We start from the raw sequence: 7,988 nt of genomic DNA on the forward strand, positions 1-7,988 counted from the left end.
TAACATCTGGTGTTCCCATCAGTCCTCCTTACATCTGGTGTCCCCATTAGTCCTCCTTACATCTGGTGTCCCCATCAGTCCTCCTAACATCTGGTGTCCCCATCAGTCCTTCTTACATCCGGTGTCCCCATCAGTCCTCCTAACATCTGGTGTCCCCATCAGTCCTCCTAACATCTGGTGTCCCCATCAGTCCTTCTTACATCCGGTGTCCCCATCAGTCCTCCTAAAATCTGGCGTTCCCATCAGTCCTCCTAACATCTGGTGTTCCCATCAGTCCTCCTTACATCCGGTGTCCCCATCAGTCCTCCTAACATCCGGTGTCCCCATCAGTCCTCCTTACATCCGGTGTCCCCATCAGTCCTTCTTACATCCGGTGTCCCCATCAGTCCTCCTAACATCTGGTGTTCCCATCAGTCCTCCTTACATCCGGTGTCCCCATCAGTCCTTCTTACATCCGGTGTCCCCATCAGTCCTCCTAACATCTGGTGTCCCCATCAGTCCTCCTAACATCTGGTGTCCCCATCAGTCCTCCTAAAATCTGGCGTTCCCATCAGTCCTCCTAACATCTGGTGTCCCCATCAGTCCTCCTTACATCTGGTGTTCCCATCAGTCCTCCTTACATCTGGTGTCCCCATTAGTCCTCCTTACATCTGGTGTTCCCATCAGTCCTCCTAACATCTGGTGTCCCCATTAGTCCTCCTTACATCTGGTGTTCCCATCAGGCCTCCTAACATCTGGTGTCCCCATTAGTCCTCCTTACATCTGGTGTCCCCATCGGTCCTCCTAACATCTGGTGTCCCCATCAGTCCTCCTAACATCTGGTGTCTCCATCAGTCCTCCTTACATCTGGTGTCCCCATCGGTCCTCCCAACATCTGGTGTCCCCATCAGTCCTCCTAACATCTGGTGTCTCCATCAGTCCTCCTTACATCTGGTGTCCCCATCAGTCCTTACATCTGGTGTCCCCATCAGTCCTAACATCTGGTGTCCCCATCAGTCCTCCTAACATCCGGTGTCCCCATCAGTCCTCCTAACATCCGGTGTCCCCATCAGTCCTTCTTACATCCGGTGTCCCCATCAGTCCTCCTAACATCTGGTGTCCCCATCAGTCCTCCTAACATCTGGTGTCCCCATCAGTCCTTCTTACATCCGGTTTCCCCATCAGTCCTCCTAACATCCGGTGTCCCCATCAGTCCTCCTAACATCCGGTGTCCCCATCAGTCCTTCTTACATCCGGTGTCCCCATCAGTCCTTCTTACATCCGGTGTCCCCATCAGTCCTCCTAACATCTGGTGTCCCCATCAGTCCTTCTTACATCCGGTGTCCCCATCAGTCCTCCTAACATCCGGTGTCCCCATCAGTCCTCCTAACATCCGGTGTCCCCATCAGTCCTCCTAACATCCGGTGTCCCCATCAGTCCTTCTTACATCCGGTGTCCCCATCAGTCCTCCTTACATCTGGTGTCCCCATCAGTCCTCCTAACATCCGGTGTCCCCATCAGTCCTTCTTACATCCGGTGTCCCCATCAGTCCTCCTAACATCTGGTGTCCCCATCAGTCCTCCTAACATCTGGTGTCTCCATCAGGCCTCCTAACATCTGGTGTCTCCATCAGTCCTCCTAACATCTGGTGTCCCCATCAGTCCTTACATCTGGTGTCCCCATCAGTCCTAACATCTGGTGTCCCCATCAGTCCTTCTTACATCCGGTGTCCCCATCAGTCCTCCTAACATCCGGTGTCCCCATCAGTCCTCCTAACATCCGGTGTCCCCATCAGTCCTTCTTACATCCGGTGTCCCCATCAGTCCTCCTAACATCTGGTGTCCCCATCAGTCCTCCTAACATCTGGTGTTCCCATCAGTCCTCCTTACATCTGGTGTCCCCATTAGTCCTCCTTACATCTGGTGTCCCCATCAGTCCTCCTTACATCTGGTGTTCCCATCAGTCCTCCTTACATCTGGTGTCCCCATCGGTCCTCCTAACATCTGGTGTCCCCATCAGTCCTCCTAACATCCGGTGTCCCCATCAGTTCTCCTTACATCTGGTGTCCCCATCAGTCCTCCTGACATCTGGTGTCCCCATCAGTTCTCCTTACATCTGGTGTCCCCATCAGTCCTCCTAACATCTTGTGTCCCCATCAGTCCTCCTAAAATCTGGCGTTCCCATCAGTCCTCCTAACATCTGGTGTTCCCATCAGTCCTCCTAACATCTGGTGTCCCCATCAGTCCTCCTTACATCTGGTGTCCCCATCAGTCCTCCTAAAATCTGGCGTTCCCATCAGTCCTCCTAACATCCGGTGTCCCCATCAGTCCTCCTAACATCCGGTGTCCCCATCAGTTCTCCTTACATCTGGTGTCCCCATCAGTCCTCCTTACATCTGGTGTCCCCATCAGTCCTCCTAAAATCTGGCGTTCCCATCAGTCCTCCTAAAATCTGGCGTTCCCATCAGTCCTCCTTACATCTGGTGTCCCCATCAGTCCTCCTTACATCTGGTGTCCCCATCAGTCCTCCTTACATCTGGTGTCCCCATCAGTCCTTCTTACATCTGGTGTCTCCATCAGTCCTCCTAACATCTGGTGTCCCCATCAGTCCTCCTAACATCCGGTGTCCCCATCAGTTCTCCTAACATCTGGTGTCCCCATCAGTCCTCCTAACATCTGGTGTCCCCATCAGTCCTTACATCTGGTGTCCCCATCAGTCCTCCTAACATCTGGTGTCCCCATCAGTCCTCCTAACATCTGGTGTCCCCATCATTCCTCCTAACATCTGGTGTCCCCATCAGTCCTCCTAACATCTGGTGTCCCCATCAGTCCTCCTAACATCTGGTGTCCCCATCAGTCCTCCTAACATCCGGTGTCTCCATCAGTCCTCCTAACATCCGGTGTCCCCATCAGTCCTCCTAACATCTGGTGTCCCCATCAGTCCTCCTAACATCTGGTGTCTCCATCAGTCCTCCTCCTAACATCTGGTGTCCCCATCAGTCCTCCTAACATCTGGTGTCCCCATCATTCCTCCTAACATCTGGTGTCCCCATCAGTCCTCCTAACATCTGGTGTCCCCATCAGTCCTCCTAACATCTGGTGTCCCCATCAGTCCTCCTAACATCTGGTGTCCCCATCAGTCCTCCTAACATCTGGTGTCCCCATCAGTCCTCCTAACATCTGGTGTCTCCATCAGTCCTCAGAACATCTGGTGTCCCCATCAGTCCTCCTAACATCTGGTGTCCCCATCAGTCCTCCTAACATCTGGTGTCCCCATCAGTCCTCAGAACATCTGGTGTCCCCATCAGTCCTCCTAACATCTGGTGTCCCCATCAGTCCTCCTAACATCTGGTGTCCCCATCATTCCTCCTAACATCTGGTGTCCCCATCAGTCCTCCTAACATCTGGTGTCCCCATCAGTCCTCCTAACATCTGGTGTCCCCATCAGTCCTCCTAACATCCGGTGTCCCCATCAGTCCTCCTAACATCTGGTGTCCCCATCAGTCCTCCTTACATCTGGTGTCCCCATCATTCCTCCTAACATCTGGTGTCCCCATCAGTCCTCCTAACATCTGGTGTCCCCATCATTCCTCCTAACATCTGGTGTCCCCATCAGTCCTCCTAACATCTGGTGTCCCCATCAGTCCTCCTAACATCTGGTGTCCCCATCAGTCCTCCTAACATCTGGTGTCCCCATCAGTCCTCCTAACATCTGGTGTCCCCATCAGTCCTCCTAACATCTGGTGTCCCCATCAGTCCTCCTAACATCTGGTGTCCCCATCAGTCCTCCTAACATCCGGTGTCTCCATCAGTCCTCGTAACATCCGGTGTCCCCATCAGTCCTCCTAACATCCGGTGTCCCCATCAGTCCTCCTAACATCTGGTGTCCCCATCAGTCCTCCTAACATCTGGTGTCTCCATCAGTCCTCGTAACATCCGGTGTCCCCATCAGTCCTCCTAACATCCGGTGTCCCCATCAGTCCTCCTAACATCTGGTGTCCCCATCAGTCCTCCTAACATCCGGTGTCCCCATCAGTCCTCCTAACATCTGGTGTCCCCATCAGTCCTCCTAACATCTGGTGTCTCCATCAGTCCTCGTAACATCTGGTGTCCCCATCAGTCCTCCTAACATCCGGTGTCTCCATCAGTCCTCGTAACATCCGGTGTCCCCATCAGTCCTCCTAACATCTGGTGTCCCCATCAGTCCTCCTAACATCTGGTGTCTCCATCAGTCCTCGTAACATCTGGTGTCCCCATCAGTCCTCCTTACATCTGGTGTCCCCATCAGTCCTCCTAACATCTGGTGTCCCCATCAGTCCTCCTAACATCCGGTGTCCCCATCAGTCCTCCTTACATCTGGTGTCCCCATCTGTCCTCCTTACATCTGGTGTCCCCATCAGTCCTCCTAACATCTGGTGTCCCCATCAGTCCTCCTAACATCCGGTGTCTCCATCAGTCCTCGTAACATCCGGTGTCCCCATCAGTCCTCCTTACATCTGGTGTCCCCATCAGTCCTCCTAAAATCTGGCGTTCCCATCAGTCCTCCTAAAATCTGGCGTTCCCATCAGTCCTCCTTACATCTGGTGTCCCCATCAGTCCTTCTTACATCTGGTGTCTCCATCAGTCCTCCTAACATCTGGTGTCCCCATCAGTCCTCCTAACATCCGGTGTCCCCATCAGTTCTCCTAACATCTGGTGTCCCCATCAGTCCTCCTAACATCTGGTGTCCCCATCATTCCTCCTAACATCTGGTGTCCCCATCAGTCCTTACATCTGGTGTCCCCATCAGTCCTCCTAACATCTGGTGTCCCCATCATTCCTCCTAACATCTGGTGTCCCCATCAGTCCTCCTAACATCTGGTGTCCCCATCAGTCCTCCTAACATCTGGTGTCCCCATCAGTCCTCCTAACATCCGGTGTCTCCATCAGTCCTCCTAACATCCGGTGTCCCCATCAGTCCTCCTAACATCTGGTGTCCCCATCAGTCCTCCTAACATCTGGTGTCTCCATCAGTCCTCCTCCTAACATCTGGTGTCCCCATCAGTCCTCCTAACATCTGGTGTCCCCATCATTCCTCCTAACATCTGGTGTCCCCATCAGTCCTCCTAACATCTGGTGTCCCCATCAGTCCTCCTAACATCTGGTGTCCCCATCAGTCCTCCTAACATCTGGTGTCCCCATCAGTCCTCCTAACATCTGGTGTCCCCATCAGTCCTCCTAACATCTGGTGTCTCCATCAGTCCTCAGAACATCTGGTGTCCCCATCAGTCCTCCTAACATCTGGTGTCCCCATCAGTCCTCCTAACATCTGGTGTCCCCATCAGTCCTCAGAACATCTGGTGTCCCCATCAGTCCTCCTAACATCTGGTGTCCCCATCAGTCCTCCTAACATCTGGTGTCCCCATCATTCCTCCTAACATCTGGTGTCCCCATCAGTCCTCCTAACATCTGGTGTCCCCATCAGTCCTCCTAACATCTGGTGTCCCCATCAGTCCTCCTAACATCCGGTGTCCCCATCAGTCCTCCTAACATCTGGTGTCCCCATCAGTCCTCCTTACATCTGGTGTCCCCATCATTCCTCCTAACATCTGGTGTCCCCATCAGTCCTCCTAACATCTGGTGTCCCCATCAGTCCTCCTAACATCTGGTGTCCCCATCATTCCTCCTAACATCTGGTGTCCCCATCAGTCCTCCTAACATCTGGTGTCCCCATCAGTCCTCCTAACATCTGGTGTCCCCATCAGTCCTCCTAACATCCGGTGTCCCCATCAGTCCTCCTAACATCTGGTGTCCCCATCAGTCCTCCTTACATCTGGTGTCCCCATCATTCCTCCTAACATCTGGTGTCCCCATCAGTCCTCCTAACATCTGGTGTCCCCATCATTCCTCCTAACATCTGGTGTCCCCATCAGTCCTCCTAACATCTGGTGTCCCCATCAGTCCTCCTAACATCTGGTGTCCCCATCAGTCCTCCTAACATCTGGTGTCCCCATCAGTCCTCCTAACATCTGGTGTCCCCATCAGTCCTCCTAACATCTGGTGTCCCCATCAGTCCTCCTAACATCTGGTGTCCCCATCAGTCCTCCTAACATCCGGTGTCTCCATCAGTCCTCGTAACATCCGGTGTCCCCATCAGTCCTCCTAACATCCGGTGTCCCCATCAGTCCTCCTAACATCTGGTGTCCCCATCAGTCCTCCTAACATCTGGTGTCTCCATCAGTCCTCGTAACATCCGGTGTCCCCATCAGTCCTCCTAACATCCGGTGTCCCCATCAGTCCTCCTAACATCTGGTGTCCCCATCAGTCCTCCTAACATCCGGTGTCCCCATCAGTCCTCCTAACATCTGGTGTCCCCATCAGTCCTCCTAACATCCGGTGTCCCCATCAGTCCTCCTAACATCTGGTGTCTCCATCAGTCCTCGTAACATCTGGTGTCCCCATCAGTCCTCCTAACATCCGGTGTCTCCATCAGTCCTCGTAACATCCGGTGTCCCCATCAGTCCTCCTAACATCTGGTGTCCCCATCAGTCCTCCTAACATCTGGTGTCTCCATCAGTCCTCGTAACATCTGGTGTCCCCATCAGTCCTCCTTACATCTGGTGTCCCCATCAGTCCTCCTAACATCTGGTGTCCCCATCAGTCCTCCTTACATCTGGTGTCCCCATCAGTCCTCCTAACATCCGGTGTCTCCATCAGTCCTCGTAACATCCGGTGTCCCCATCAGTCCTCCTAACATCTGGTGTCCCCATCAGTCCTCCTAACATCTGGTGTCTCCATCAGTCCTCGTAACATCTGGTGTCCCCATCAGTCCTCCTTACATCTGGTGTCCCCATCAGTCCTCCTAACATCCGGTGTCCCCATCAGTCCTCCTTACATCTGGTGTCCCCATCTGTCCTCCTTACATCTGGTGTCCCCATCAGTCCTCCTAACATCTGGTGTCCCCATCAGTCCTCCTAACATCCGGTGTCTCCATCAGTCCTCGTAACATCCGGTGTCCCCATCAGTCCGTCTACGGACCTTCCTTTATCTAGATACACCACGTCTACGGGCCTTCCTTTATCTAGATACACCACATCTACGGACCTTCCTTTATCTAGATACACCACGTCTACGGGCCTTCCCTTATCTAGATACACCACGTCTACGGGCCTTCCTTTATCTAGATACACCACGTCTACGGGCCTTCCTTTATCTAGATACACCACGTCTACGGGCCTTCCCTTATCTAGATACACCACATCTACGGACCTTCCTTTATCTAGATACACCACGTCTACGGGCCTTCCTTTATCTAGATACACCACATCTACGGGCCTTCCTTTATCTAGATACACCACATCTACGGGCCTTCCTTTATCCAGATACACCACATCTACGGGCCTTCCTTTATCTAGATACACCACATCTACGGGCCTTCCTTTATGCAGATACACCACGTCTACGGGCCTTCCTTTATCTAGATACACCACGTCTACGGGCCTTCCTTTATCCAGATACACCACGTCTACAGGCCTTCCTTTATCTAGATACACCTCGTCTACGGACCTTCCTTTATCTAGATACACCACGTCTACAGGCCTTCCTTTATCTAGATACACCTCGTCTACGGACCTTCCTTTATCCAGATACACCACGTCTACGGGCCTTCCTTTATCTAGATACACCACGTCTACGGGCCTTCCTTTATCTAGATACACCACGTCTACAGGCCTCCCTTTATCTAGATACACCACGTCTACAGGCCTTCCTTTATCTAGATACACCTCGTCTACGGACCTTCCTTTATCTAGATACACCACGTCTACAGGCCTTCCTTTATCTAGATACACCTCGTCTACGGACCTTCCTTTATCCAGATACACCACGTCTACGGGCCTTCCTTTATCTAGATACACCACGTCTACGGGCCTTCCTTTATCTAGATACACCACGTCTACAGGCCTCCCTTTATCTAGATACACCACGTCTACAGGCCTTCCTTTATCTAGATACACCTCGTCTACGGACCTT

This window comes from Lithobates pipiens, unplaced genomic scaffold, assembly GCF_037356315.1.
Source record: "Lithobates pipiens isolate NorthernLeopardFrog02 unplaced genomic scaffold, aLitPip1_a1.2 Scaffold_77, whole genome shotgun sequence".
Taxonomy (NCBI): Eukaryota; Metazoa; Chordata; class Amphibia; order Anura; family Ranidae; genus Lithobates; species Lithobates pipiens.